This window comes from Panicum virgatum, chromosome 6K (genome assembly GCF_016808335.1).
Source record: "Panicum virgatum strain AP13 chromosome 6K, P.virgatum_v5, whole genome shotgun sequence".
In the NCBI taxonomy this organism is placed as follows: domain Eukaryota; kingdom Viridiplantae; phylum Streptophyta; class Magnoliopsida; order Poales; family Poaceae; genus Panicum; species Panicum virgatum.
In genome coordinates this window covers 39,703,210-39,719,693 of record NC_053141.1, presented here as the reverse complement: position 1 = coordinate 39,719,693, position 16,484 = coordinate 39,703,210, and the positions used below count along the sequence as shown (strand labels likewise).

Sequence of the window (16,484 nt, the reverse complement as noted above, 5' to 3'; positions counted from 1 at the left end):
AGCAGCTTAGTGGTAACCAACTCAGATGATGGGCCCTGCAACTGATAGCAAATTCGCAGTAAGTTTGAGATTAGTTGGCTTCAGAATTTCGAACTGCGAAGTGCTTTATGAGATTGAAAACCCTATTTGAAACTAATAAGATTAGTAGACTTCAAAAGAGAACTTTCATAAGAGATGAAAGTTGGTATGAGGTAATGTAACTCTATAATAAAAAAAGTAAAGAAAACATATATTGAACTTTTACAATGCGAGATTGTAAATGGTTGCCCGACACTATATTTATCCAGTGTTCTTCATTACAAAGATATGTTGTGCCCGTCTTAGATTAGTGTATATGTTTTATTTGTTTAGCGCCCCCTGCCTGCCGGCCGGGGTTTGATCCCCCATGGGGACGGATTTTCCGGCAGACAATGCAGGGGTAAAAAAATTCTCCCCGCTGTGTTCGCCGCAAGGCATGGTTTTTGTGGGCATGGGCCAGGGTTCGGGAGGTTTTTTGCGGTCGGAGAAGCCGTGATCGCTTCCTCTTAATAAAATACGGTGAGTGCCGTTTCACCGCCCGGCCGCGTTTTTTATCTTTGAATCAAGAAACACACCTGTAAAGAACACATTTTATCGTATATTCTTATGTTTTCCTCACCTCTTAGTAAAATATCGCCGCACAAGATGATGGCATTGCACTCGAAGCTATTGCGCGTAGTCATTGTTCTTGTCGGCAGATAGTTCGACGCATGATTGATGTCACGCACATACTTTGTTTATTCTTGTACCTTAATATATATATGGCGTCCTATAGGGGTGCCAATGGGCAACTCTTAGAGGCACTTCCAATCCTATTTAGTTCAAATTATTGTACTAGTTTTTCAAAATGTAATATTATTTTAAAAAAATTAGTATAATATTTTGAACTAAAGAAAATTAGAGGTACAACTAAGATCTGTTAGACCACACCCTCGTCTTCCACCGAAACACCATGCACCGCAAAGATGTTGCATGCACATCTTGCATCAACAGGGGCGAAGCTGGTAACCAAACTACCATGGTGCACTACTTCATTGGACAACAGAGTACGAGTACATGGATAAAATTAGAATGTTATATTTTTTTAGTGATCGTGCCTTAGCATGTTTTTCATTAAGAAGAAGAAGAATAGGTAACTAATACAACTCGAGTTTAAGGGCAGGGGTCTTAAACTCATGGGTTCTAAAGTATGTATTACACGACCGACTCTAAGCGACCAGTAACCCGACCACAAGCAGCTGTGAACAAACTAATATGTCTAAAAAGTGCTAGCACCCAAGAAACTGCCTCTTCCTCAAGTGAAGACACAAGTTGGCTCACTGTCTTTGCACGTCGATCAAAAGTCCTTCTATTGTGCTCATTCCAAATCATCCATGAGGTGAGGATAACTAAAGAGTCAAAACACTTACGTTCCGCTTTGGCCAACCTAATTAGAATGTTATACTATAAATATGAGCACGTATGTAGGGACTATATCTTTTTTACCGAGGTGCACCAGCACCAGGGGAGCATAATGCGCATCAAGATCCAACCGGCTTCCAGTTAACTTGTTACGATGTACTCTAGGATGATGATTGTTTGTGTTATATACTCATCCCAACTGGTTTGCATCATCCAATTAAATCATCTGTGCATGTAATCGAACAGTACGTGCAACGTCTCTTCCATCAAAGATCAAAGCGCTATGGAGATACAACGTCTTTTCTCAAAGTTCTCGTAAAAATATAGTAATCATCTGAAAACCATATTTGTTTTCCAAAGTTCTCGTAAAAATATAGTAGAATGCCTAGAAACAAACAAAGGGAGTAATATCTCCACTGATCGAGTAGGTGCACGTGCCCCTCCTCACCTGAGTCTCTTCGAGACTAGTTATATACTAGTCGGGTTGGCACGCGTAGCGCGCCTGTACCAAAAAAATTGATCTGAAATATTAATGGAAAGATATTATCTGTTATTATGTTCGGAGCAACATCGTATCGATGTATTCAATTAAATCTAAAAATTACAGTTAAGCGGTATAATAGTTTAGAGTCTGAGAGCGCGTCAGTTTCAAGCATTCTAGTATAGAGGAACATATAATTTTTACTTACGAATTCTTTTTTTGTCAATATGTATAGTTTAATTATTTTAGTAGGAAAAAAAGTAAGATTAGAAATGAATGAACAGTTCAATTATATTTTATGAGTTTGCGGAGGGAAACCCAAACCCAAAAAATAGTACAACTACCACATGTGAATGTAGTATACAAAATTTTGTTATTATTTTTGTATGTAGAAAATAGTTAAATATATTTTGTATTGTCAAATAATGGAAGAATTTTTTTTTAAAAAATAAGGAGACTAACTTAATAGAACCGTGGGCTCACGTGGGTCCGCCTGAATAGTACGTGGGCCCATGTGGGTCCCGCCTGAATAGTACATGGGACCCGCATGAATAGTATGTGGGATCTGTATGAACAGTGCATGTGGGTCCCGACTGAATAGTACATGGGTCCCACATAGGTCCCGTTTAAATAGTACGTGGGACCCGCATGAATAGTATGTGGGACCTCATGAACAGTGCACGCCCCATGTATGAACAGTACACAGCCCGTGTGGGCTAGAACGCACCGGAGACTCCAAATCTTGACCGCTTAATATAGTATATTAATTATGAATATCTAATAAGATGCAACCACTTTGTAGTTGTATATTTTCGCATACACTATGGTAAGATCTAGTACTATTAATTACTCAAATAGCTGAGGAGCTCTCGACTCTTCCTCTTTCCCCAAGCTACGGGACAGAAAGGCGGAGGAGGGCGATTTTCGATTCTGCGTCCGCTCCTCACCGATTCCTCCTCTCCGACGGCCTCGCCGGCGTCGGGAGGGTTGGGAATCGGTGCGGGATGCGGGCGTGGTCCTGTATATAGGCTAGTTCTTAGTGTAGTAGCCTAGGTTTTTGCAGGTGGAGGCAAGGTTGGTGTCGTCCGTGTTGCGGCGACGGGGGCGTGGCTTCCATGGCTGCTCCTTCTCCTCCATGGCGCGAGTTCCTGTGGCTTCCCTTGGAGGTTAGGTAATCCCGTCGTCTGTGGCTGCTGCGGTTCTTGCAAGAGACGACGGTGTGGTTGCGAAGAGGCCAGATCTAGTATCGCGGCCTTCTTCGTCATCCCTGGCGGATTCCCTGTCTCTGCGAGCGGCGGCGGCGGGTTCTTTTGCTCCCGATGGCCTTTCCGGGTCTGTCGGTGAGACTGGTTCTCTTGTGCTGCGGTGGGCTCGGCAGTTGACGGAGCGGGTTCTTCTTCTCCGGTATCGTCGGCAGCAACAGCATGAGGCTTGTTCCTGGCGGCGCTTGCTTGGTGGAGGCGGCGCAGCCACCATGGAATAAATTCCTCCTGGTCTTCGTCCATCTCGTCGTCATGTGCTCCGGTGGCGGCGGCGGACCGGTGGGGTTCGAGCTGCTCCGATCTGGAGCCCCTTTGTGTGCTTCGGATGGAGTTGGCTTTTCCATAGGAGTTGTCTATTGGTGAAGCTTCATACTGCCTCCCTTGCGTGACGACACAATGGTCAGTACGACGAGCCCCGTCGTCTACAGAGCCAGGTTGGCTCTGTCGATCTCACGAAAGATGCGATCATGCTTTCTGAGTGTAGTTGTAGGTCTGTGTACGTGTGTAGGGGTGTGAGTTTCGGTGCACTTTTGTATACGTACAATGAACAGATACTACACCTATACCCAGAAAGGGAGGCTTCAAAAAAAATACTCAAATAGCTGTATAAGGTGACATGGTAACATTATGGTTATTGCCATACTGTCCAATGATAGAAGATAGCAAATGATAAAAGAGGGTAGTAAATTAAATTTCCCTCGGTCATCATCGGCCAGGAAGTAGATTGTTTGGGCTGGAGCTTCCGCCCTCGTCTAAAAATGAAGAAATGACATCAGCACAAATCCATCAACAAAAGAAAAGGAAGTACAATTCAAAACAGTATTTATTTTTCTCCTTTAAACCAACTGCTGAACTACATATATCTTAATCTCCTGCTAAAATTTCCTTTCTTAACCCAGCCTGAATGCTTAATACGACATACATAGTGAGTTTTATGGCTAGCTTGAACTGTTCTGTTCGTAGATAGGAGCTCAAACAAGGAATGCTCACCAAGGAATTTATTAGCACTCGAGTTTTTTTAGGGCAATTTAACACTCGAGTTGATGAGATACGTGAAACATTACATCTTACATCGTTCTTACTGCAGAAGCAGTTCGTGCAACTACAGGGGCTACATACACATTCAGAGTTCGATCAGATACATGGCTAAAGGACACATGAACAGCATCATCTAGAGAGAAGTCTTTGCTGGTCTCTGCCGGATCTCTCGCTCGTCGGCTTCACCGCTCATGGTCGTGTTCAGTCTGCAGAAAGAAAAAGTTCGGAAGAAAGAAACATAAGAATCAACACGCGCGGAAGAAGGCACAAACATGTCAGGCCTAGAAACTGATGTGGGAGGGGAGCTCGATCTGCCCAAACAGGGCAATGGACATGGAAGCAGTTTTAATCCTCCTCTTCAAAAAAAAAAAAGAGCAGCAGTTTTGGTCGAGTCCTTACCTACCTTTGCTATGTGCACCTTCTGGTCGTCGGCGGCGGCGGCGCCCATGCGGAGGTGCCTGGCGCGGTACTTCCTGAGCTGGTCCCTGACGAGCTTCTCGTAGATGAAGGAGGCGCCCTTGAACTGCGGCAGCACCAGCCACGCCACGAACAGCAGCTTCACGGGGTACCAGATGGGTATCCTGCCAGAGCATCGCCGTCAGAAATCCATCCAGGAGAGATCAGGCATCAGATTTGATGAGCGCGGAGAGCTATAGCGGCCGGTCTCCGGCAAACGCCACGGCGGCGGCGAGGCGCGGTTTAGTTACCAGTAGAGCACGGGCTCGGCGACCATCTCGAGCAGGGTGATGAAGGAGTAGATGATCCAGTAGGAGAGCCACTGCTCGTCGTCCACCTTGGTTGGGCTCTCCAGCGCGCACACCGACGCGTACCTGCATCGATCCACCATGTCCCGAACAAGAGTTCAGAGTTATCAGTTTCTCACACTAGCGCTCGGCAAATGGACCATGGATGGATGGATGCTGCTGCACTTACAGTGGGTACAGAAGGGTGATGCACGGCCTGCAGCCGGAACAGGGGATGGATCGAGCAACATACACAACAGCATCAGGCACGGCTTGCACACTCGCAAAAGGATGGATGATGAGACGGCGTGGAAAGAGACTCTGCGTACCCGGCGACGGTGTGGAGGTGGGTGATGACTGATGAGCGCCCACGACTTGCCCATTTTTTCCCCCCTCCCTTGGATCGATCGACGGGCCGACTCCGCTCGACGCCCAACCGAACTCCGCAGCACAGCTCGGGTCGGGCTCCTCGCCTCCTCAGCCCCCGAATTACCCGACGGCGGCCGGCAGCGTCCGCGAGAAGGAGAGGGTCGGTTTCTTGGGCAGATGGGACGACAGCGAAGATTCAATTCAGTAGGGGTACTGCTATACTAGATAGGCAGGTGGCGACGGCATCGGGTGCTTAGCTTGGACGTGGCGTTCAGGGATCACTTGGAGCCCGAAGGTGTACGTCGTCTTCTCGAAAGGTCCTTCTCCTGCGGCACGAGGCGAGGTGATGGGTCGGGTCGGATCGCTTTACGGTGGGTGTGGGTGTGGGGGTGGGTCGGTCGCCCGCCGGGCGCCGCTTTGCGCCTGCCCCCGTCGGCCGGGCCGGGTCTGGAGTCCTTGCAGCGCATTGACTACATCTTTCTTGATGTGCTACATCACCGCTATAGGCTCTGCTTGCTTCCTTTCAAATGGACTACGGGTTGTGTTTAGATGGAGGGAAAAGGGGATGCGAAAAGTTATATCGGACACTGTAGTATACTGTAGTATTTTTCATTTATTTGTGGTAATTGTTGTCCTACCATGACCTAACTAGGCTCAAAAGATTCGTCTCGTCGTGTACATCAAAACTATGCAATTAGTTTTTTTATTTACCTACATTTAATGCTCTATGCATGCGTCATTTACTATATTTAATGTTTCGATGTGATGTCGATGTGATGGAAAGTTTAAAATTGGGGGAGTTTTTGAACTAAACACAGCCTACATCTGTTGGAGGATGCAAAGCCAAGGCGCAACCTCAATTATTTGTGCCGAAAGAAAAAACACTTCGCATGATGACATTGGATAGTACCCCGTGTGTCAGAGTACGATGCGCAAGTGCAAGGTACTTTTGAGCTGAAGATACTGAAATCCGTCCTTTTGTTCTTATCCTCTCACCGAACTGAGTGGGTGTTTGGTTCGACCACGCCACACCCACGCTCACCCACAGCCGCGGCGGACAAAAGCTCCACCACACTCGTCAGTCGTCACACTCCTGCCACGGTCTGCCACACACTAGATAACAAACGTAAAGAGCAAAATGACAAGATAAATTGCTGTAGCAGCCTAATCTTAGATGGGAACCAAATGACAGCTTTTTTCTGTGGCTGCCATGGTTTCAGTGTCTGTTACCCGTTCACCAAATTCTCGCCTGTTGCTAGCATAGCACACATGTGGCGCCGTCCTAGATTAGCCGGAATCTCCGAGTGATCCTGCTTTTCTGGCTGCTACCGCTGGACCGGTGGTTAAACAAAGCCAAAAGCCGGTGACCCGCGGCACAGTCAGAGAAGGACGCTCTCCCATCTGTGGCGCGGCCGAGAACAGTTACGGTGTGTTTGGATTACTTCCCACCGTAGCCTGGTTCGCTGCAGCGATGCAGGCTCCCCTGGCCAGGCTAGGCAGGTGCAGCAGCCCCTTGATTGGTTTCCGTAACCATATAGCCAGGCTCATGGTAGAAATCGTTTGGTTGTGCACGTTTGGTTGTCTGCACAACCGGCGCCCAACCACCTTTTCTCGAATCCTACGTTTCTCCGTAAGCCTAGCTTAAGAGTACGGTTGCATGTGCATAGCCTGGCTCAGGCGTCCGCGCAGGCAAGCAAACACCGCGCAGCTGCATGCCATCAGCCTAGCCAGAGGGGAAAACAGGCATCCAAACACGCCCTCGCTGGAGTCTGGAAGCATATGCAGGTGTGACACGATGTGGGCGAAGGAGCTACTAGTATCGAGCAGACAATCACTCAGGCCTTGTTTGGTTCTCACTAGTGTTCCTAGTGCACACAAGTCGAGAAAGGAATTTTGCATGCATGAAGTGCTAAATGAAGTCTATTTGCAAAACTTTTTAAAAATAGATATAACTTTTCGTGACGAATCTAATGATGGTAATTAATCGATGATTGGCTACAGTGATGCTGCAGTAACTATCCTCTAATCACGTGGTCAAAAGCCTCATTAGATTCTTCAGGGTTCCTAGCGCAGAGGTTCTAGAGTTGATTTTGTAAACTGACTTTGTTTAACACCGTAATTAACGGTTAAAGTTTCCTAGTAGTCTCTAATATAGAAAACCAAACAGCGCCTCAGCCTGAAGGAACCTACTATGAAGAAAGGTCGACGAGAGAGCCGGAGATGGCGCCAAGCCGCCGACAGTCCTTTAGGCTGCAAAAGAGCAATCCAGAAGCAGGGAAAGATAAGCTCTGGAACAACAGAGAAAAAAGATGTTGCTCCAGTGGGACCAAGACTGATGCAGTGATGCATTCTGCATTATTTCCCCCGCCTGGCCGTCTCCCCTCGCCAAAACCTGCAACCACCGCAACCTTCGCATCGCGATCAGCCATTCCGATCACCCAACCCCATCGTGTTCCTCTCGGGGCCGCTATTTGGCGATCGCGCGCCGCGGCAAGGAAGCAGCGAACAGCGCCGCAGCTGTCCAGCAACGCACGTGCACCACAAAATAATAGTAGCGAATAAAGAATTGACTTGCTTTATATTATGTCATCGGAATGTACTATGCCTTCAACTCTTTTTTTTCTCGGGACAACGGGTGTGTGGGTGAGTAATTGGGCGGGGGATTTCACATACATATGAATATAGAAGCAATGAAGACAATTGTGAAAATAGAAACAAGAAACGTCGTGAGATTTGATTAAAAAAAATGTGGAACAATTCTCCATGATATTATGCTCACAGGAGGATAAATTAAAAAAAACTGATTGGTTGTTGTTCTCCAACATAGAATAAACAATACGTCCATATTCTTCATCCAATAATGTTATCTTTTTTGTAACAGTAAACCGCACATCTTCACTTATAGCTCGATGGTGACGCTCTAAAAAAAATTGGAAGGAAATTGTGACTCTTGTGCTCTGTTATAATAAGTTTGAAAAATGAGCAAAAAAAGATATCCACAAATAAACTTACATGCATGCTTAATATTTTTTTATCTCCACAAGGGTGTCATACTTTTCGTTGCATGGGTTTGTCAGCAGTAGTAGAATATGCATTCACGTAGTGGTTTGCATCTTGAGAAAACATAAAATTCTATTTAAAATATTTTCTACATCAAAAAATAATATAAATAAAAAGAGAAAAAGAAAATGCAACCTAGTTTATAGTTTCAAAATTTTGAAGTCAGAAGTTATAAACTTTATATTACTGTAATAGTTTCTTATTAGTTTAAAAACTTTGGAATCTGAAGCTATGAATTTTTTACTATCACATTAATAAATTTTATTAGCTTTCAAAAAACTTTGAAATATGAAACTATGAACTTTTCTGGTACCACAATAATAAATTTTGCAGCTCCAAAAGAAACTTTGAAAAAGAAACCTTGAACTTTGTAGTACCATAGTAATAAATTAAATTTGCAGCCATAGAAACATTGAAATCCAGAACTATGAACTTTGTACTAGCACAATAATTTGAAAAACTAAAAAATTGAATTTTGCACTAGCATAAGAACACGAATAAACTTTATAGTCTCCCTCCGGTCCAACAAAACTTTGAAATCTAAAACTATGAGCTTTGTACTACCACATAATAAACTTTTGTAGTCCCCAAAAACTTTGAAATATGAAACTATAAACTTTGTAGTAGAACACTAATAAACTTTATAGTCCCAAACTTTAAAATATGAAATTGATCTTTGAATAAATTAATATATTTTGACTACTCATGAACCGTGAAAACAATATATCACGAATAGACTATGTGTGGAGCACGGTGTGTGCTGTGTTTGGGTAAAAAAATAAAAAATATAGAAAAATAATGAACATTTACAAAACAGTTCAGAGCATATATAGAATCCATAATTTTTAATGAACATAACTAAACTAAAAACTTCTCATTAGTATTTTTAAAAACTTATGAACTAAGTGTACAAAACTTTACACTTGTAGTTCAAAAAAATTCTAAGAACACAATTAAAAACTCTAATATCCTCGACTTTCAATTTGCATGCATAACCCTTTACAATAGAATATAACCAAACTTTTGATTACTATATACAAAACTTTATAGGATACCTATGCTTGACATATAACAGCAGAACAGTTCCAAACTTTCAGACATATAAAGACCAAAAACATAAAAATAACAAGTGTGGTTCACAAACAAAAGGTAGGCTTTTCAAGTGAAATGGATGGGCTATCTGGTCTAGACAAAGAGAAAGGGAATTTACTAATACATGTAGGCATCATCAGCAAAAAAATACGAATGAACATGAAGGAGGATATCTAGCTCACCTCAAATATGATCTTGCTCCCTGCTCTCGAACTACACCACTTAAGTAATCTTGCATTGGGAGAAAATAAATTTTCTCCAGCTCTAGAAACTTCACGCGAATCCCAAGCTAATATTGTGGGTTAATAAAACCAACAAGATGTGTGTGAGAAGATAATTACACCAAGGCATGGAATCAATACGAACCAGAAAAAATCCTCAGAAATATGAATACAGCCTTATACATGTAATCTTTGTAATTCCAAAAATTTATACAGTAAATTTAAGAACTTTCTATAATTAAATTTAAAAATCTATAATACTAGATACAAAACTTTATACATGGATATTTGAAACCTTTCACAAATACATATATATAAATGTTTACATAAAAACTTCATACTGAAATAAAAATTAACATTAAATTCAATAACTTTGCACTTTCAACTCAAGATCTTTGCAAATCACTTGTCAAAAATATCTCAGCAAAATAAACTTGGAACTTTGCAATCCTAATCAGAAAACTTTGTAGTAGCATGTTATAAATTTTGTACTTTCGTGAATCCAACTTTTCTCTTCCAAAAAGTCTGGAACTTTTTGATACCACATTTAAAATTTTGAACTTTTAGATCTAATACTTCATAATTAAAAAACTTTGCATTACATATTAGGAACTTTGTCCTAACCTATCAAAAACTTTGTACCTCTCGATTCTAAAACTTTATCTGGAAATATGTTACAATCCTGAACATTAGAACATATAAACAACTACGACGTGCATAAAATATCCCAGTCCAAACTTACAAAGTTCTATGATAAAACTCTAAAATGACCACTTGGAAACTTTGAATGAAAATATTGAGGAACTTTCAGATCATGTATATAGAAACTTTTGACAAATAGTTACAAAAATAATGAATATGTCAAGTCATGATTCATGAAATAAAAACTTTGAACCCTTCAATTCACAACCTTGAACTTGTGTGCCTAATAAAAAAGAGTTTTATTTCCTATTGTGGAGTTTGGTGTGAAAACTTTAGGCACATATACTGAAAACTTTATACCTAGAGATGTAAAACTTTGAAATTCGTGTACAATAGTTTCCAGCATGATAGTTAATAAACAGTAGAAAATTATGGAATGGGTTGCAAATTTGGGATTTCTATCCTTGAATTATGATAATTGATTCTTACCCTTGTAACCCTGCTATATTAATCCTATGCAAAAAATAATCATTTAGAAAATTAATGCCAATTAGATTGAAACCAAATACAAATATATTAGTCGTATGCCTCAATTTGATTAGCCTCCCTCCAGAATTGACTCAGCCAGAATGAGGGGAATAGATGATGCTAGCAGATTTAAGCTGGTTGCTAAGGCTGTAGGACTAGCTCAATTGTGAAGTAGCATGTGCTCTGGACCTCAGACTAGATATCAATGAAACGGAAGATGAAAATTATTTCCATGTACACATAACGATTAGCTGCAGGGGGTATTTTAATTTGAACCGGGGCATCTGGGAACAGTTGATTAAAGAGCGCCTCTGTGGCAAAGCATCCAGGCACCGTTGGTTGGTTCCTTGCGAAGCACGGAAGGAGTAGCTAGTATGTGGCAACATTGCAGCAGACTGATGTGTCATTCGGCACCATTCGGTACCGTGGTACATGGCAAGCATTTGGAATCTGTATTATGAACCTTTCTGCTATCATGATAATAGACTTTGTAGTTTCAAAAACTTTTAAACTTAAAACTATGAAAAGATGTGTTTGTTGGATCATATGTGTCGTTTCACTGCATTTGCTAGCAACACACATTTGCAAACTAAGGAAAATTGCTTTGAATAAGTAAAGAATTCATGACTCCTCATGAAATGTAAAAAAACCTTTTGACTCATATGTCGAGAATCCATGAATATGCATATATATTTAAATTTATAAATCTTATATATACTAGAGTATCAAATCTATACACACCATGTCAAAAAACTTTTGAATAATGTATGCAGAATTTATGAACCACATATCAGTTTTTGCTTATGTAGGTAAAAAAATCATATGTATATATTATGAATTTATAAACTTAGAAATTATGCATAGAATTTTTTTACAGAAATGGATGCCTTGATCTCACCTGAATGCTTGAGAATTGGTGGGCTTCAAAGTCTTGTTTCAGTGCTATCAATTAGCCTTGGTCTCACCTGCACACATTAGGAGTTTAGTAAGCTTCTTGTTAATGTGGACACATCATGGTCACAACTCACAAAATAAAATTCACCATAATTTAGAAAAACAAAAGGACTCTACTGTGCAAATGCCTTGGCGAATTGCTACAAATACTAGCAACTCAAAACGCATTAGTTTCATTTTTTATGGAGAGTGCTAGGCACAGTAAGGTATTGTAAGCATCTAGGCCCTCAAGGTATGTTTCGGTGATTAATGACAACCATTATTGTGACTAATGAGTTTGTGCAGCTTAATAGATCATTATCGCTCATTTGGTCATATGTCAAAAGAGGCCCCTCAATTCCGTTATTCAAAAAGGCGATCTCGGTATTCAACTCAAATATATAACAAGACTAAGGATCTTTCTAATCCTAAGTGTCGTAAGGTTGAGAAGGACACTTAGGTTAGTATAGGTTTTATAGTTTTGTAGTGATCGCACTATTAAGAGGGGTTAAGGTCAAGTAACTTGAGCATGGACATGGTCATTTGAAAATGGATGCACACTGTGGTCACTCAGGTTTCTAGAAGTTCAAATAAGTAGTTTTCAACTCATATCTCAAGAATATTTGGATTTCACTCAAGACTCAAATCAGAAAAAGCAAAATCAGAAAAAGTCTATACACCGGTTTAACCGACGCTTCCACTTTTCTATACGTCGGTTAAACACAGTCAGCAGAGTCTGGACAGGTTCTATACACCGGTTAAACCGATGTTGTTTGAATTAACGTCGGTGCATTAGTCCAGAGTTGGTTTTGCCAGGACATTTTCAAGTTCAATACACCGGTTAAACCGACGCTATTTGAAATGAGACGTCGGTGCAATTGACCAGTGAGATGGTTTTTCCAGGGATTTCAGAAGTTGTACTCACCGGTTAAACCGACGATGGATTTGAGTTAACGTCGGTGCAGTTGTCCAGAGACTTGATTTTTCAGTTGATCAGTGGACAACTACACTCACCGGTTAAACCGATGATACGTCGGTTAATCTGCCCGAGTTGTAATGGCTAGTTTTCAGAATGGGCAGTTTACATTCATCGGTTAAACCGACGCTGGCTATTGGAGGATCGTCGGATTAACCGGCGCTACGCAGTTTTCTGGCAGCTTTTCTCCAACGGCTCTATTCGTGTGAGCTGCCTATATATACCCCTCAAATGGGTCATTTTGCACTCTCTTAACACCAGGCAACATTCATACACTCATATATTGTTGAGAGCCATCTTGAGCTTCATCATTCACACATTTGTTCATTCAATCATTCAAGAAGCAAGACTAAGGACTTGAGTAGAGAGAAGCTTGTGTGCATCCGTTCTTGGTGATTGGTTCTTGCTCAAGTGAAGACCCTAGCTTGTTACTCTTGGTGATTGGCAGCACCTAGGCGATCTTGGTGATTGAAGGTATTTCTTCCGGAGCTTGCCAACGATTGTGGGAGCCCGAAGAAGTTTGTACGTGGCTTGAGCTCCACCACGCCGGGATGGTGAATGGAGACTCTTAGTGAGCGCCCTCGTCTCGGTGACTTGGGAGGTGAAAAGACTCTTAGTGAGTGTCACAACGTGGATTAGGGGTGTGTACCAACACATCGACACCACGGGAAAAAAATCCGGTTGTCTCTTGCCCACTCTTTACTTTGAAGCACTTACTTTCATGCAATTATTCATGTGCTTGACCTTAGAGATCATAGCTTAGCTCTACCTTGCTTAGTTTCTTATCTAGTTGTATCTTCTTAAGCTTGTGTAGTTTGCTTAGCTAGCCGGTTGGTGAATTGAGCCTCACTAGTATTGCATAGGTTAAGGTTGCTTTACTTTGTTTTAGAATTTTGAAAAAGGCCCAATTCACCCTCCTCTTGGTCCATCGATCCTTATAGGTATTTTTCCAAAAATAATAGTATTCATAAACTTTGTATTAGCACATCTTCGAACATTTTACTCCTAGATACAGAACTTTGTGCTCCAAAATCAGAAACTAACTTAAAACTTGGCATTTTGAAGTTGGAAACTTTGTACTAGTCTATTAAAAACTTTTGGCTCTCATATATAAAACTTTTAACATATATATACAATATTTTCTATATCTAAACTCTCATATTGCATACCAGAATCTTTCTACTAGAATGTTGCAAACTTCTAAATTATAAATATAGAACTTTGGTCTAGCATTCAAATTATGGATATAAACTGATGAATTTTAGCCAGAACACAAACTTTAAAGTAAAAAAATCTAAAAGAAAATTGAGGTTCAACCAATGTACAAAAACAATATATCTGCATGATTGAGAAGACTATGTTTAGTTCAAAAAGATAATCTAGGTCTGTAGTGTAGTGCTGTTGTTTGTAAGATGTCGTATTGTGACAAAGGTATAGAACAATTATTAAGAAAAAAATGCGGCCGGGGAGGGGGGGTTGAAATGGCCCCCACCGTATTTCATTAAGAGGAAGCAACAACGGCTTCTCGGTCTGCGGGAAAAAAAACCCAATCTTGACCCATGCCCACAAGGGCCATGCCATTCGGCGAGCACATCGAAGGGGTTTTTTTTTAACCGCGGGCAGAAATTCGCCCCAGCCGGGGTTCGAACTCGCGACCTGTAGGGTGCCAATCGGCTGCTGTCGCCACTTGGTCTAGCAACCTTAGGCATAGAACAATTATTAAGGCAATTATATTACTCATTCTAGTGCTAAAAGAGCACTTATCTAGCTAGTTTCTTTGAGGACTAGTTAGATGCAAGGTTAAACTTTCATGCAAAAAGTTAAAGAGAGCCGAGAAAGGACCATTTGAGCATTTTTTCAACTAGTAGTCTGCCCCATTGACTCATTGAGATGTTGGCTAGTTAGGGAGCATTGTACATCCCGAAAACATTTTGGATAATTACATATTCACAAGTAAAAGCTTTTATATTACAGATTGCAATATTTTAGCCCATTGGGTATTGAAAAGATTTTAATTACATGTACAAAACTTCCTACTCATATATCTGAAACTTAGTGCTAGCATATATTGAACATTACATTTGTAGACCAAGAGTTTTATATAAAAACTCATTATTCTTTTCAAGTTGACTCATGATTGAGTAAAAATAACCTAGTAGTGATATCTGAAACATACATCTAGCTAGTCCTAATATCATTCAAAAATAGCATGTACAAAAGAGAATCTATGCAAATCCCAGCCTGTAGGCAAATGAAAAGAATTTTAGAAAACATGGAAGAAATAATATGTACCTTCTTCTCCATGGCACAGTGCACTTGCTCCTACCAAAAAACAGTAAACTTTGCAGCTGCCTAGGCAAAAATATCCTGCAAAAAAATGGGAACATGCTAACATGTTGGTGTTTTTTATGTTGAAGAAACCTCTCCAAACAATGATACAGTCAAAATCTTTGGATGCTGCAAACTTTCAAGTATCATGGCAAAAACTTTGTAACTGAAAGCTAAATAACTATAATGTCATGTTCTAAAAACTTCATATGTCCCTTTCTTTTCAAGCCACATGGCTAAAAACTCATTCAGTGCGTACTACTTGTAAACTTAGAATACATATAATCAATAGTTTTTCTCTAAATTTCAGATAATTACTTTGCCTATATGTAGCCCATGATGTATAGGTCAGAATTAAAAATATGATGCCTCTATGTTGAAATTTTAAGAGAAAACAACTATGCATGCTTGTTTCTTAAAAGAAAATCTTAATGGAAACATGTCTTCCTTGTTAGTGAATAAAAAAAGAACAGATGATCCTTGATTTGAACAATATGTATAATGGTATGTTGAATTCAATCTCTCCGGTGATATTGCCAAAAGCCTGAAATCTTATTATGTTGTGATGAAAATTTACCTACTAAAGCTAGGCTTCTGCAGGCAGCTCATCGATGAGATGAATAATCAGATGCAGAAACCTAAGATCAAAATCCTACGGATGATTGTGTGCAAGTGCTTCCCCTAGCAGGGTGCTGCCGTGGTGGTGTGCAGGAGGAAGATATCGTGGTGCTATGCAGGAGGAACATGTCATGGATTCGAGGGACAGGCAGGACGGGGCGATGTAGCTCACCTGAAATTGAAGTCCAGCGACGGTTGCTGCAGTCGATGTCAACGAGGACGATAGATCCCCCCTCAAAAGCAGGGCGTCTCGAACAAAAAAGCAACAGCAGGGGAGGCAATTGCAATCCCCTTCTACCTCGGTGTCGATACGCATCATCCACTAGGTGCAGGCGAAACGACGGCGCACGACGAGCTTGGCGTGGCTTCCCTTCTCTTCTCCGGTGTACTTCGGGTTGATGCAGACGAAAGACGCGGCAAGCTCGGTGTGGCTTGCCTTCTCTTTCTCCGTCGTACTCTGCCTCGATGCAGTCAAAATGACGGCTGCGACGTCAGCGCATCTGCCTCCTCGGCTCCGACATACCCCCACCCACGATGCAGGGGACTGAAGTGTGGCGGAGCTCGGTGCGACTGCCTCCTCGTCTCCGGCGTACTCCCCACGAAGCAGGCAAAACGGAGGCGCGGCGAGCTCGGCGTCGGCGCAGCTTCCGCTCGCTTCTCGTGCGTACTCCGCCTCGGCGTGGATGAATCGCACGGCAAGCAGGTGCGCGACATCGAGATCAAGACGGATTTCTGGCGATTCGCCGCTTTGTCTCCCTCGAATCACCTCAAATC

At 41.7% G+C, this 16,484-nt stretch overlaps 1 pseudogene across 1 annotated transcript; it reads right to left on the bottom strand.

Annotated features, from left to right (window-relative positions):
* Nucleotides 1-4,128: 4,128 nt before the first annotated feature.
* Nucleotides 4,129-5,648, bottom strand: LOC120712599 (annotated as a pseudogene). Its single transcript, XR_005690948.1, has 5 exons — nucleotides 5,273-5,648; nucleotides 5,134-5,160; nucleotides 4,908-5,030; nucleotides 4,604-4,781; nucleotides 4,129-4,406 (listed from the first exon to the last, which is right to left on the bottom strand). The product of XR_005690948.1 is annotated as a protein HVA22-like (transcript).
* Nucleotides 5,649-16,484: the final 10,836 nt, after the last annotated feature.